This window comes from Malurus melanocephalus, unplaced genomic scaffold (assembly GCF_030028575.1).
Source record: "Malurus melanocephalus ecotype Western Australia unplaced genomic scaffold, MMel_1.1 scaffold_281, whole genome shotgun sequence".
NCBI classification, from domain to species: Eukaryota; Metazoa; Chordata; class Aves; order Passeriformes; family Maluridae; genus Malurus; species Malurus melanocephalus.
Genome location: NW_026623513.1, coordinates 554536 through 570716, shown reverse-complemented (window position 1 = coordinate 570716; position 16181 = coordinate 554536). Strand labels below are relative to the sequence as shown.

At 37.2% G+C, this 16181-nt stretch overlaps 1 long non-coding RNA gene across 1 annotated transcript in view; it reads left to right on the top strand.

The window, feature by feature from the left end:
* The window catches only part of LOC130579608 (uncharacterized), a 192587-nt gene that overhangs the window by 36399 nt on the left and 140007 nt on the right, over positions 1–16181 (top strand). The window lies entirely within an intron of this gene.

The following is a 16181-nucleotide window of genomic DNA, read 5'->3' as shown; positions in this document are numbered from 1 at the left end:
TGACTTTTAGACTATTATTTAAAGATGCTTCTGATAGCCTGGGATGTTTTGCAGCTGTGATTTGATGTTAGTTCTTTGGCTTACGTCCATGCCTTTGAAACCAGTTAAAAGACAACATATATGGTTGGGATAGTCTTAAAAACATATTGTGCTGATAACACTTCCCATAAAGCTACACGACATTTTACCTTGGAAAGCAAAAAATTAAAATAGGAGTGAAATCAGGTGTGGCTGGGTTCAGGTTAACATCAGTGTAGGCTGATGTTACCCTTTCCAGTGTGTGGAGCCAGGAGATTTCAGGATGCTGGGTTAAAGGTGGTTCGTTAACTGCAAGATCCAAATTTTGTAAGTGGAAAATGGGACTAATATTACATCTGGCAGCTAAACTAAATCATTTAGGTTCTAGGTTATCAGCTCCAGTGCTTTTATTAAGATTGATAACAAGGGAACGCTGTACAGCTCTGTTCAGTGGAGACTGRAAAAAGCCTGAAATCATTAGGGTGGCCATAAATAACAGCCTGGAACTGTCTGTGGTCAATTGTTTGTGTAGACAGCTTCAACAGCTCTTCGAATGCAGCACTGAGTCTGCTGGGGTGGTAATTGTGCTCAGCAGCAACACGTGACCATTTGGTTCTACAGCAGGAACTTGGATGTGAGTAAAGGCAAAGAGAAATAGGTGTGAGTAAAGGCAAAGAGAAATTTCTCTCAGTAAGAGATTCTCTAGGTGGTGTCTTTTCAGTTCTTTTTAAAAGGCAAAGAAGTGGGCTGGGGGAAATTGCAATAGATGTAGTCACTGGGACTTGGTATCTTGGGCTACAAAAGTCCTGTGTGGTTGCTATAACTCAGAGATTAATGTCTATGGTGTTGTTCAGGTTTTTTCCCTCTGATATGTGGAGGGGAAGAAAAGGGGAGGTGGAAGGGAGAAATATTTTAAAGTTGGCAGAACATTGCAGCTGGAGGTTTTTCGACTGAACCCTTTCTTCATTCAAGGGGACAAGGTTTATTGTAGGCGGAGAGAAGGATTTGAAAAATTTTGTTTTGATTGGACCAGAATGTTTCCCACTCCCCAATATTTTCGACTTTGGATCTTTATCTGGAAAAATTTCTGCATAAAATTATGTGAGGCCTGACTACTGTCTCAGAATTTAATTCTAACTTATACTGGCAAATTTGATAGATGTGACCAGATTTGTGTGTTTATTGAGGCAAGCTTGAGTGTAAATTCCTAGTGGCTGAAGAATAAAACCATCTGACACTGCAAACATCTGACATCTGGTACATTGTTAAAGCTACAAAATTGTTTCTATGGATCCAGCTTAGTAATGAATATAGTTTAATGAGCCATTGAATACTGCATTGTATAATATTAAAATGCATCTGTTTACATTTTATTTTACTATGTTACATAATAATATTTCAATTTGCTCTGTTGAAGTACTTATCTATATTCGGTTTTCRTAAAAGTAAATAAATAACTTAAAAAGAAAGGACAAGAAATTCCTTACACCAGTAAAATTCATATGCAGTATAAACAATGGAAAAATTTGCTTCAGCCAGAATTTTTCCATAACTTCTACCAAAACATTAACCAGACATTTTTCTAGTATRTGAAATATAACAGAATACGAGTCCAAGGCACGAGTTGTTCTAAGCCTTCTGTGTTCTGTGGGAAAAGTGATTTTAAATATGAAATATGGAAATTACTGCAGTCTTTTTTTTAACAATTGGATCTTGTCAGGCAGTATTTCATTAGTGTAGTACTATTACACAGCATGTTCATATGGAAGCAAGAAAATGTTAAGTTTTAAAATGTGCTAAAAACTCACCAGTGCCTCATCAATGTAACTACTGAGAAGCAGGGGATGAAGAAGTCTAGACATATTCAGTATTGAATGGTGTAGGTTTACCACTTTGATACATGTATTTGTTGTGTGTATTGATAAAACCATCACCAGAGCTCCAAGTTCTGATGTCTCAATTTGATTTAGTGAAATCGTAAAAACCCAACCAAATTAAACACCTGAAGAAAGCAGTKTAACTTGTTACCTGCTTATATGTGTTGTGAATGTAGGTATTCCACATGCAGTTACGTCCCCAAATAATGCTTAGACCATAGCACTAATAAATCCCATAACTGGCAGTTGCAGTCAAATGTGCAAACATTATTCTACTGGATTTCACTTTAACTTCGTTTTGGTACTTTGAGTTATTTCTAGATTCTACCAGGAGACCAGCATATAGTATAGAAGCATTTTTCAAGACCACTATGACTCTACTGATCCCAAGATGAGATGTAAATAATCTCTGASACAGCCTTTATTATGATTTTAATTTTTACATCAATTTTAGAAAGAGATTTTCTGCTTCTGTTGTCACATGTCCCCTTGGAATACACTTGCCTCTAGAAAATATTTTCAGTYAGAATTTACTGTTTGCTGACTGAAATTTTTCACCTATAAAATCTATAATCTGATTGTGTTATTTTTCATGAGAACATAAAATCTTTATGGGCTCACATCTAAGGACAATGTGGCTTGAAGTGTGTATCTAGGGAAGGCACAAGAACAGAACACATCTCTAGTAATACTTTACTATARTACTCATTCAGTAAACAATTTATTGCTGAGAGATTTCCTGAGCCAAAGGTGACCTCTAAGTTTAGTATTGCTTGGCAATTTTTTTTTTTTACTCATGAACGTGTCAGTCTCCTCCTTCACCATCCCTCTCTGTCTGGAGCAAGGAGTTCCACAGTTTATCCATGGGCTCTGTGAGGAGCCATTTTTTGCAGTGTGATTTAAAACTCCACCTTGCAGGCATACAAAGATGCTTCCAGCCCAGCTCTCTGGTCTCTAGTKCAGGCCCCACATTATATTTTTGCATCAAAACACCCTGGACTTATTTCAGTTAACTTGCACAACTGCTTCCCTTAATCAAAGTTTGGAAATTCTGCTTTACTGCGCTTTCAATTCAGTATTTACAAGCAAGATTTGTGATCCTGRAATTAATAGTCTCATCTAAACCATTTTGTCTCTTTACTGCCTCAATGTTCAATTACACTGTGATCTGATCCATTTGCTCTGAAAGTGCCAGCTGCTGGGGAACTCTGGGATTCCCTGCTGGGTGACACTGAGCTCTTATTCCTCTCCACATCTGCAGTGTTGGGCAGCAAGTACAGCATCCACTCCCTCCCATCCCTTGGTGTAAAACAGAGAATGCTCCCCATAGAATGGCTCTTTTTCATTCCATCACACTGGAGCAGTGCTGAGAACACAAACAGGCAGTTTGCAAACAGAGTCAGTAAACATAAAATATTAACATGAGCAATAATGTACTCCAGGCACAAATAGTMGTTATGTCCATGTTGGTTTTCAAGGCGATGTCAACTTCACAGTGCAGCTTTCTGTGCTTTCAGAGAGCTGCCACAAAGGGAAAGCAGCCAAATAKGGCCATTTTTAATGAGGAGACCCAAAAGGATATTAGAGCACTTGAAGAAGGATTGCTCCATGTGCATATTGGGAGCTCTGCTCTGGGAATTCCACTGCATGAAATTTTTGCATAAATTATCTGAACTCATGAGAGTTGAGATGGTATGAGTTTCTTTAAAGACAATCTGTGGCTCACACGGGCATATGTTTTTATTTGTATGCATGTATGTATTTATGTACATACTTTTAATTCTGGGTCATATGGTTGCAAAGGATTCAGTTCTATAGCATTATCAGAAGTACGTGAGGTTCCTCAAAATAAGGAAAGTAATTTCTCTCATCCTGGAGTATTTGTAATTAATTTTTGTTGGTAATTCTTTGATACTCAGCCTACACACTCTATAACTAATCTATTTTTGGTGCAGTAGCATAATTTCAGCCTTGAGTGTTGACTTTAGATGAGTATTTTTGTCAGATTTTCATACCTCCTTATTCCCAATTGTGAGTGTCAGAGGTCAGAATCCTGACAGTACATCACAAAACTGTGAGAAGAACAAAACTCTGAATTAGTGCCAGTAGTGAAGCAGTGGACAATGTGATTTGTAAAATAGTTTTAAAAATCCTACTTGTTGCTACTCCAGTCTGGTTACACTAGAGCAGAACATAAAAACTGCAATAACATGGTTATGGAAGGTAGAGTTACATTAGATAACTTTTAAAAGGTTCTAAACTTTTATTACATATGAATTTTTTCTCTTTTTTTTTTTTTTTTTTTTTTTTTTTTTTTTTTTTTTTTTTTTTTTTTTTTTTCTTCTGCAAAATGTGTGCCACAAGAATCATAGTCAGGCAGGAACTTATTTTGCAGGCAACAATACATGAAAAATATGACCAATATAATTCAAAACTCCACAGTAAAAACTCAACTCCTGAAAAATATATTTTTCTATAAAATATTAACATGTGTAGATTTCTCAGTGCCATGGTTATATAAATGGTATAGAGGCACTTGGGAATAATGCTGTCATTGTAGCCCATACCTATAAGAACTTCATATTTTGTCCTGCCATAATGTATTTTTTTACRTGCTCTGTCCACATATATATTTTTATTAATAGTTCTGATCAGTTAAAGATTATAGGTACCCAATACATGAAAAAAATTGCTGTTTCTCCTGACAGGTGTGGCAAAGTTTGGCTTTCAGATCTAAAAGTGGGACTTACAGATGATGCTCTCTGTGAATTGATAGGTGTAAGCTTTCCTGAAGCTTACTTCTCCTCTGAAATGCTGTTACATTTCAGGATTACACTGGGGAGCCTGAATTTGTTAATTTATTGGGGAATTCTGTGCTTTGAGGAAGAAAGAAGAAAAGCAATATTTGGTCAGGGTATTAGTGAAGTTTTAAGTGYACGGTATACCAAAAATAAAAGCAAAATAATTTCTGTTGTTAAGTGTCTAGGAGCAGTCTTAAATGATGGTTTATCTTCAGGGCAGCAGGAATTTACACTGRCTTTCCCACATGTCCCATGTGTCTTGAAAGGATCTATAATTTAGAGCAGAAATATTCCCTGTTGAACATCATGTTGGGAATCCCAGACAGTGAAAGAATAAAGAGATATCAGGAGAGACGGAGGACAAAGAAACAGCACTGTTTCCAGGATTGGCAGGTTTTTTTGAATCTAGAGTTTGAACTAACTCTGCTTACTAACTCTTCTCCCAAAAGAGTTCTCTTTCTGTAAAAAATTCAGAACTAGCTGTGCTCTGAGCAATCTGTGSTGAGACACCCTCAAAGTATTCCTGTAGCATTCTATTGTATCAGAGGARAGTGGGTTGTTATTTTCTCGCTTTTTACCATCCCTCTGCAATGTTGTGTTTCATGTTCTCTGCTGGGAATCCTCCCAATGCACATGGAACCGTACTGGAGTAGWCTTCTCAAAAATCAAGTGCATTTACCACCTTCACAATGTGATCTTGTTGCACAGGGAAAACCCAAGTGTGTTGGTGCAGTCCTGACTCGTTGCTAGTATATCTTTGGGAATTACTGCAGTGGGAATAATTTCAAACTGCCTCATGTCTTAAGCTCCAGTGTTTGTTGGTTCTGGTTTTGGGGTTTTTATTGTTTTTATCCCCAACATTCTTGCTGAAAAACAGTCATTGATGCACAGTGATACAGCAAGAGAATCAGTAATCGCATAGATGAGCTCCAAATGCCTGGCAGAGCCCAGAACAGTCAGTGGTAACAGGTTTCAGATGATGCAGAGTCGCAGAAAAATGTGTGCTGCCCTTCAGAATAATGCAATGCCAACAAAGCTGAGCTRTACCCACATGGTGAGAGCTGTCCCTGCTGGCTGCTCCCCCTTGGGTGGATCATGGRCTGTTTCCATTGACTCCTCTCTGCAATAGTCACCATTCACTGCAGAGAAAGAGCATCCCTGCTGGCCYTGCTTGAAATGGGCTCTGTCAGCCAAACCTGCTGGGCCATTTCAGAGCCATCGTGGCATTTTTGGGGGGTTAACCTGAGAACATGCACAGTTTCAATTTCTGATTCATATTAAAGCCACTGGGCTAACTAGAGCAATGAATATGCAAATATAATTAGGGAGGACATGCAAGGAACAATTTAAAATTATTCTTGATAAATATTTCACAAACTTCATAACAAAGATGACATTTGATCAGGAAGCAYTTGCTTAGAGCTGCTGTCAATTGAAACAATACAAACATTCGAAATGTTTTGGTTGTCTGTAAGTTCTGCTCTCAAGGAAAGGCAGATGAGTACCAAGTGTAGGCCTCCTTTAAGGATAAGACTGATCAGAAATTAGTTTTAAATGTGCACAGGACTGATCAGAAATTAGCTTTAAATGTGCACAGTTTGACGCTGGTTTTGGATTTTTCCACTGCTGCCCAGTTGMCAGGAGTTTTAAAGGACAGACAGTGTGCAGCCTCTGTGTGACAGGACACTGAGCAGAAAGCTGTGATACAACAGTAGTAAAACCAACAGGAGTCTAATTATGACAGCCTGAAGCTGTTTATAATTATAATGCTTAATTAGGTGAGACACAAACAAGGGGAGAGTTCATTTGGTCAACATTCTCTACAGTAATGTGTGCTGATGGGAAATAAAATCTCTATGGTGACCAAATAATCAAAACAATGTTTTACACTGTTCATAGCCTTTGGCAAAATTAAAATTTKTGACATTTTATGAAAGGTTTGAACAAAACTTCACCTATTTTAAAAATTAAAATCTGCCTCTAAAGAGCAACTCTTCTTGATAATCATAAGATGCACTCCTTCCAAGCCATGCTTTTTCTGTTTGGAAACTGAAAAATGTTTCTCTGGAGAAGCTGGCTGGGTATCTACTTAGCTGTGTATAGCATCTTGTAATCTGAAGGGCATTTTGAGCCAGCTGTATCTTATGTGTAATTCCTCTTGCTGCCTTTTTCCATCTTTTACCTATTTTTCCTCCAGCTGCATCCTTTGTGCTGTCCCATTGGCACCCCCACAAGATGATTCTCTATTTTTTGTAGTGGAAGGTGCCCTTTTGCCTTGAGATGGTTTTGYTGTAGTGCAGTTCTGCTGACAATTTTTTCAGTTATAGAGGGRRAAAAAACAAAACAAGTTTCATTATTTTTGTAATGGTCACTGCTCGCTGATATCAGTACTGAAAGCACARCAGTGCATGTAAAGCAGAAAGTATAAAAACACTTCAAAAATATGGAAAAATGTATTTTTTTCATTCTGGGCTTCAGTCTTCGGTAGGAGACTGAAGTAACAAAATATTTTACTRAACCAAAAATTAATTTGATAATTTATCTAAAGTCTTAGGGAATCATTCATTGTTGTTTGTAATTGTGCAGCCATTGCAACTGTAGAGTAAGTTAATAAAAATGACTTACAGTGCTGAGTATTAATTTTTGATTAACAAGTTGTAATGCTCGCTTCTGTGCTCCAGGGATTGTTTCTTCTTTAATGCAATTAGCATTTTTATGCTGAAGGAGGCATGTTCTTACTCAAGCCATAAATTATTAAGCAACCCTAAATAAAAAATTTGAAGTACGCATGTATGCATTTCTGGGTGTTTCTTCAGGCAATTAATTTTTAATTTAACAATGTCGTATATTGGCAGTAACTTTTAGCACAGTAAGGTTGTTTTATCCATTTTATTGTCWTTTAATACATCAACTGTAGGCTACACACACAAGCAAGTGCTTTTCGAGCCAGGATGTTGAATTGAATTATTTTATATTTCTGTACGCTTTCCAGAAAATAAGCATTAAATGGAGTGATAAACCTGACTCAGAATAAATCATGTTAAAAYGAGGAAGCAGAATGTATTGAAAGATTATTTAATAGAGTTCCTGAACATCAGTCTTGGAACCAATTTTGTTTAATGTTTTTAGTAATGGTTTTGGCACAAAAAGTGTAGCATTCTGTTGGAATTTACTAAAGATTCAAAGTTGGGTGGCATTGTCAACAGACAGGACAAATTGAATTGCTGGGCAGAAAGTGCAGAATGCCATTGAAGGTGGAATTTCTCTTCTTTGCCCGGAGAGGGTGTGAAGTTTCCCACACTGGACCTGATGATCCCCTGTGGTCCCTTCCARYCTGACCCATTCTGTGRTTYTGGCTGACTGTGAGTGCCAGTGTGGTGCAGATGAGGGGAAAAAGGAAAATTCAGGGACAGATTGCAACGTTCCAGTAAAATTACCAGAGTATCAAACCCCCATGCAAAATCCTGTTACTCTGTAGGGGATTATATACACTCTGTAGGGACTTAYAAATTCTTGTGTAAAAAGCAGGTGTTATTGCAGGTGAGGCCTGACTTTGATGCTGATTTTGGGCATTATATCATAGCATTTGCATTTTTTTTATATTACATATAATGTTAGATGCTATTAGAGCAGTAAAATAGTCAGATCCCTAGAATTCCTACTTACATGGGAGAAATAGAGTGACCTGGAGTGCTTTGACATTGGGATGAATAGTTTTTGATGCTCYTTAATTATTTTTCTTTCTGAAAAATCACTTAACATTTCATGACTTCAGAATACATAAATCAAAGTATAAAATTGTAAATCATGTCACTCCTGAAAATTCATACTTAAGAACARTTAGTCTATTCTTTGTCTAGTGGATGATAAATTACTTTATTCTTCTGTCTTTGAGACTGACATCTTTCTAATATTAATTTTAATATATAAAATAATTTTAATTATGCATATTTTTATAACATTATATAATAGGGCTTTTTATTTTTTAAAAGGACTAAAAGGGCTCATTAGGGATTTAAGACTATATCTTTATATTTTGTTTATCTCAGAAAGGAATAGAGATGTTCATTGTAACTATAAACATAGCCTTCAAAATACACTATTTTTAGATGTAGAAAACTGGAGCATTAAACAGTRGAATAGTCACAGGAGAGGATTTATGGACATTAACATCTGCTGTGTTATATGGGTGTTATGGAAATACACTGCAGACTGCAAACAGAAATAATTGCATATTAATGGGAGAGATCCAGACTGAATCTGTTTATTGATAATGACCAACATTTTGGTTTGTATAAAGTTGGATGCTGAGAAGTTTAAATACCTAATTTWAATACATAATTTCATATCAGTGACAGTGACTGSAGCCCATGCTGACCTCATTCATGGYTCCTCAAGCCTTGTCATAATAACTTTGTGAATGACTGAATTTTGTAAAGTGCTGGTCAGTGAATATGGTGCATGACCAGAGGAAGAGCAATGACAAGGGGAAAGGGGAAAGTAAAAGAGAGAGACTTCACACATCCAAAAATTTAGAGATTTAACACATCCAAGAATATCCTGCTTTGAAAAAGGAAGAGGGGCTTGCTATGGCTTAGGGTCTCTGCCCCAWGTGGGCCTCCCTCATGTCACTTGGGATAGAAGCACTGTCCAAATATTTCCTGGGCCTCTTTCTTCTTCACTGCCACAATATTTTGTTGACTGTTAGAGGCTGAAATAGAGGATTTTTTTTTTTTGGTTTTTTGGTGCTTTTTTAATCATGATAGGCCCACCATGAGTAGACAGAGCAAACTGTAACCCTATTACCATATCATATTTTATTTTAAGTTATTGACCTATCTGACAAATAYTTACATGATTATAAATGCACTGCTTTAAAAGATAGGATTTTTCAAAGACTTTTACAGACCCTTGGGCATGTGTTTCTACTTTTGGATTTTCAGCTTGCTAAAATGGAAATGTTTGAGTTTAAGCCACATGACTTTATAAATAAACAAGATGTGATGAGTTGCTGAGTTAGTCATGTTATGCTCCCCTTGGACTTGCTGGAGATCTAGTCTATAAACTCAGTGAAAACTGGGATTTAATTAGCATYACCCTCAAGGAGATGTTTTCATGTGATCAGCTACATAATGTTCTAAAATTGCCTGGTTTTCTTCATCAGCTGCAGACAGAGCTAGGCACATCCACAGAGRTTCAGTGAACTAATTCATTCATTTTCTTAGCTTAGCACAAAATGGATAAAATCATTGGGAATAGCTGAATGTATCTTGCMTTGTACTTATAGCTTTAATAACAAAAGCTTCTGTTGGTGGGAATGAAATCAGAATTTCAGTCCATACCTGTTTGTGTATTGTTATTTAAAGGGACKCTGAGGGAGCTGTTATGCAACAAACACCAAATATTCTCATGATCAGGACAGGCTGGATGGGAATTTGARCAGCCTCACCTAGTGGAAAGTGTYCTTGCCCAKGGCAGAKGAATTGGAMCCCTTTRGAATCTTTGACCATTTTATGATTCTTTAGTCTATGAGAGATTTCTTAATGAGATTTCAAGGAATAAATACTGCTAATCCAAGAAGCATTACTTTATCACTTACCTATTATAGTTTTTCCTGTGCTGTATTTTTTTTTTCCCAGCTATCTCAGCTGGCCTGAGTCTTGCAGACTTCTGAATACCAGTGCTCCAGGTATCATCTTTTAACAGTTTTGTGACCTGTGAGTTCGAGAAAACTTGTCTGAGATACAAAAATATAAAGTTTTTTTAAACTTTTGTTAAGATGAACTTTTGGTTCTACGAAACACATACAATATTTTAAATTATTCTTACTATTTTTTTTACATTCTTGTAACCCTGTATAATATTTAGTACTCAGTAAAATATGCTGTTTTTCTATGCCTCAAAAGTTTTTAATGATTTCTAGAAAATTGGAAGCATTGTTTGTAGTTTGAAATTTTTAACTTGACTTTTAACCTAAAGACATCACCAAAATCGGTAGGATTTATTTTATTAGTTTTTTTCAATATTGCCAATTGTGTCCAGTATTGTCAACCAGAACTATCCAATCATAAGAATACTGTTTAAACTCTAGACTTGCTCCCACAAAAGCAAGTTTAAAAAACAAATAAAAAATTAGTATTATCAGCAGGACATCAGAGAGAACTGCAATTTTTTGCTGTCTCAGGGATTTTCAGCAAATCAGTTTAATTCTTAATGCAATGTGTGCTTAGTTGAGATCCTTCTGTGGTGAAAGCTTTTTTTCCAACATCTGTAAGGATTCTTCCTGCCAGCTAGGATCTTTGCAACTCCAAAGCCCCACTATTTAACAGCAATCTGAAAATATTTTTGAAACATATGTGTGTTTGTGGATGGGAGTGTGGCCATCTGGTCATCATATGTTTTCTTTGCATGCTTGGAGTGGTTTCTCAGGGGTCTCAGAACTGTTTCTCGGGGATTATTAAAAAGACAAACCTGGAGATTTTTGCAAAGCAGTGAAAGCTTTGGGTCCCTCTTTGGCATCTGTGCCTTAGGCTGTGAAGTCAAACACCAAGTGCTCACCAGGTGTGTCACTGGAAGGGCTCTCAGCGTGTCCTTGGGGCTTTTTGGCCCTGGTGTCCCTCAGMCCAGGGTGTGTCACTGCAGTGCCCTGCTGGCACGGACACGGGGACAGAGCTGGGACACGAGGGGACACTCAGGGAGCTGTGCCTGCTGCCTCTCCTCCAGCTCTGCCTCCCGGGATAATGGCCTGGACATTGGCTACAGRCATCTCTATAATTTTCATCAAGTTTTGCCTGCTCTGTGTRCCCAGTYGATGCCTTAGGATTTTTYRTTTCTRTATTTTCAYGYRTCTGTATTCTTGTACTTYTCTAGTACAGCACTARAAACTACYGTTCTCYCATCTTTAGACAAAACAATYCYYYYCKRRSCYKRAWYCMARGRMMMCYYSMYKSCYYMRRRSCCCMAAAWWMKKTAAWSAMMRSSRRKTKGGGGGGRRSMARKTTKGGGKKGKTKRMMMYMWYMMCYKKAAARRWYMWTKGRRRAWTWARRMCCMAAWWGKTWAWWARGSMRRAMYTWMWAAARGKKGARRWYYYSKKRMCCSGKKKYCMWTTTKGGKKKWRSCYYMAGRRGRRGSYTTTGTCTGCCCSAATGTACCAGTAGGCCTGTYAGGCCTGGATTAAAGTTGTCTRTTCTCATTCTCTTARMTTTGTSTGGCCTCTMTTTCAGATCAGCCTGATTGATAAGGCATCACAGTGACAATTTCATTTCTGTGGCAGTGGTGTCCAACTTAGCACAGCTTTTTCTCAGTCGAAGTGTTTTAAAGGGGAAGAAAAAAAAATACCCCGTTGTCTGCATCAGGTAGAGAAAATTCTGTCTCTTGGCATTTAACATAAGACTTAAAATGTCCAACTGTAATTTTCAACTCTGATTAGAAGTAGTTTATGCCTACAGCTATCTATTCTCTTTTAATTTCTAATTTTCCCTTTATAGAAGGGAGGAATAGAGACTTATAAGATCTCCTCCACTAAAAAAATGTTTTTATTTCAATTCTTCACTGAAATTTTTGGTGTTAAAATGAATTGCACGGTATTGTAGATCATTGAATTCTTTGTGGGAAATGCTGTCTTAACAGGAGACGTGTACCTGTCAGGATCCATGTAATCATCCACATTTTCTGGTATTCATTAAACYGGAAAGTTGATCAACAAGCAGAAAATTGCTTGGAATATTAATGAGAACAGTCAAAATGTGCTGCATTCTCATGGAAAGGTTTTAAACATTTTCCAGTTAAAGGTGCGTGACCAGTATACAGATAGGGATGAATAATTAAACAGGAAAATATTTCACTATATTGATATGTATCAGTAATAGAATTGTTATTTTTTAAAAAACTGGCTAACAGGAAATAYGGTGTTGAAAATGTTGTGTAAATTATCATCAAATACTAATATTGAGAATTTTATATAACCTTTGTGTTTGTGCCCTTTTCTTGCATGAGTAGCTCCCTTTTTTAGAATATGTTCTATTAAATTTTGCCAAAAAATAACCCAACCAAAATTAAACTCATAGGTTTTTTGTTTGGTATAATTTTGCATATATATGTATCTGTTTCTTCGTGCTTCTGAACAACTTAGATATTGTGAAGGAAAATGTGTGAGTGTAGCTGTAAGATGAATTCCATTTCCTCTCAAGCTGATTTTGATCACTCATCTATAGCTCAGTATCTCTATGTTTTCAGAGGTCTGTTGCTATACAAGTTCTCTCCTGTGGATGTATTGGGTTAGGTCTTGCATTTTGTGCAACTTTGCAGAGATTCAGAGTGGGAAATTGCCCACATGTTGGTGAGTGATGGAGAAGCCAATGGCTGTTTCCTTGACATGCATGAAAAGGATGCAGTACTGCTAATTCTTCATGGTATTGAAGTTTGGCATGGTAACACTGGGATTCTTAAGTACTGTTATATTTTTAATATTTTTCATTCATCAACTTGGTAGAAAAAAATACAAGGTGAGATTTTTTTATCATCTTAAACTAATACTTCAGAGTACCCAACTATCAAAGTGTTGAAACGTTTTAAATTCAAAGTTTGACAGGTAGTATACAAAACCTAATTTATAATTTTAGCAAAGAAATAGGGAAGATTTTTGCTTKTGAAGAAATGTTTGATGTGTGATAGCCTTTTCTGCTATTGTAACCAGTCCTTGGAAATGTCTTGGCAAAAACTGAAGATGTTTTAAATCATGTTGTAAGTGGACAGAGCAGTTTGTTATTGACAAAGTCCTAGTTGCATTCTTAAARTTCAGTTCTGCAGCATTTCTTCTCYTMAGTTRTGCTAAGGGCCATRCTTGTTAACACAAGGYTAAAACAAAAAGAGATGCAATTACAATAACAGCAAACTATTTTCTTTCTTCTTTGGCTGCATCTTGTTGTCTGTGCCTTTTTTATACTGAGTGCTACCCCTGATATCAAACACTTTGAGGAACGCAAATTGCAGTTGTGCTTTATGTAAAGTATTATTCTCATTCTCTGTGTTCAGACCTAAATTACTGACATTTTAGAGGTTTATAGTCAGAGCATTTCTGCAAACACAGTCATCATAATGTCTTCTTGAGTGCTTTTCAAAGGCACAYGTAAGCATAAGTGAAAGGAGGTGATAACAGCAAAGCCCTGCAGGCTGGAACACTGCTTTCTGGGCTCCATTCAGGATTACACTAAATACAGAATATTTTTTCCTTCCCCCCATAATTTTGGTTTGTAACTTAGATTCATCCAGTGGTGTTAAACATGATGCTGATTGCTGAAGTGTCTTAGCCCCCAAGCATATTGTCATTATTAACCCTGCACCTTTAATAACTTCAGATAGTCCTACTTGTAAGTCTGCTTYCTTGTGTGATGTTGTACTGCCCCAGGCTAACAGCTGTGGTTAGCTAAGGCGTGGATCAGAAATCCTCTTCACTGAGCCCAGAGGGGCAACACAAACCTTTTCCATGAAGGGATTTAATTTGCCCATCTATATCCCCTGGAAATACCCAGCAGCTTGTATTTCCTTGCTTTGAGGAAGAGAATCCCCGTTTGTCCATGCAGAAAAATCAGTTCTCTCCTTCTCCTCTGATGTTCCCTCTTTTGTCCTGGGCTGCATTAGCCATGGATGAGCAGCSTCCTGACCTTTCCTGCTGTCCTTACAGCGTAGCCAGTGCTCTGTTTCCCTGCCCTGTAACTTTTCCACTCYTCTGTGTACCTAAACAACAAATTCATGAGGATACTTCTAGAAAAGCAGCTACTTTATCAAGAGAACCTGATGCCTTTTRTAACATTTCTCTGGCTTGCTGCAGWAGACCTTATTATTGTCAGAAYRAGGCWATTTTTGACTCATGRTTCTGGCTAAAAATGGTTYCAGTTCAAGGCTAATGGGTAATGAGAATGTAACGGGTTTTCCACATTCTGCTGCAATGTGAAATCTCACCTGATTTACCTTGAAGTATAATGCCAGCAGCTCATCATACTGGAATGAGAAAACTAAATGTCCTTGGAAAAGTTGGGAGATCTTAGGAACTGGAAGGGTTGCATAGAGAAATGAAAGATGTGAAAATTTTATATTCTGTTCTTTTCTCCTACCTTTCCATATACTATTTAAAAGTTTGGGGGAGCTGGGAGCTGCCAGAGTAATAGTTAAGCAGAGATCATTTGATACTTTTTCATGCTCAAGTCTGTTCTCATATTGCATATGATTTTTTGTTTACAGTAGTCAGCCACATAAAGTATTAGATTAAAAAGAAAAAAAAAAAAAGAAAAAAGGTGGAAGTAACTCTAAATTGCAAAAAAAAGTCATTTCAGTTCCATTAGTGACACCAGATCAGGCACACTCTGCTGCCTGTGATTACTCTTTAAAATATAAATGTCTTAAAAGCAGGAACATAAAAAAAAATACTAAAMCACATCTATAATCAGGAAACAAAGACTGAAGATGGGCATTATTTCAAACGCTTTAAGTGTTTAAAAAAAAAAAAAATCATCAAAAAGATGGAGTAAAGAGATAAGTTTTAACTGCTTGGCCACTTCCCTCACTGGTCAAAATCCCTCATTGTCTGGGCCAACCTAAAGCGATCCATGAGGACCATAAATGAGAGGCAGTGTATGATTAAATGTCCAAGTATCTTTGGAATATCTGATGTGTCCTGAAACCTCAGTTTGATTTGTTTTTGCTGGTTCTTGCTCATCAGGCTCGTGAATTGAGCACCAGGAAAGCAATCCGTGTGCCAAGCGTTCAGTGCAGTCGTATTGTAAACACGCTCTCATCCTGCAGAGACCTGGCAATATTAAAAGGATGATTGATGCCTCTGGCATACAGAGAGAGAAATTAGAGTTGGTAAGAGTTGTCTTTACAAAGACTTCATCTGTTAGCGGGGCTTTTTGTTTGGTTGTTCTAAATGGGCACAGCTCATGGGAAATTAAAAAGATTAGTAAAGTTCCTCTCGAGAGCAAGGCACGGCTGCATAGCAAATACTTTAATCATTACAGTGACCCCCTTCCGCTGCAGGGACTTGAGCTGAAGTCCCTTCTCACATAACTTAGATCCAGGATGCTCATCTGGGCCTTGTTCTACYCTTTGTAACTTCTGTCATTTTCTACACATTGCTCCAGCTGGGAGTTTCTGAGGTTGAAGGAAAACTTTAAAAGTTTTCACAAAAAATAACTCTTGTTTTCTGCTCAGCTTAATGCCAAGGACTGTTTGGTTGGCTGATGTGCAGTTAAATTCACATATGTATTGAAATAAACTTCCTCTCTAAACAAGTTCYTGCTGAGGAGCAATACCAAAAAATAGATTTTTTCTCTTGTAGCTAATCTTCTCTGCATGGTTCAATGTGAGATATTTGATTTCTGTTGGATGTGATGTAACTAATTTTCATGTGTTCTATTGTTTTTTGTTACCAGTCTTACAGYACATGACATARTGTAGTGCAAACYTTGTCCATGAGTCCTGGATCTA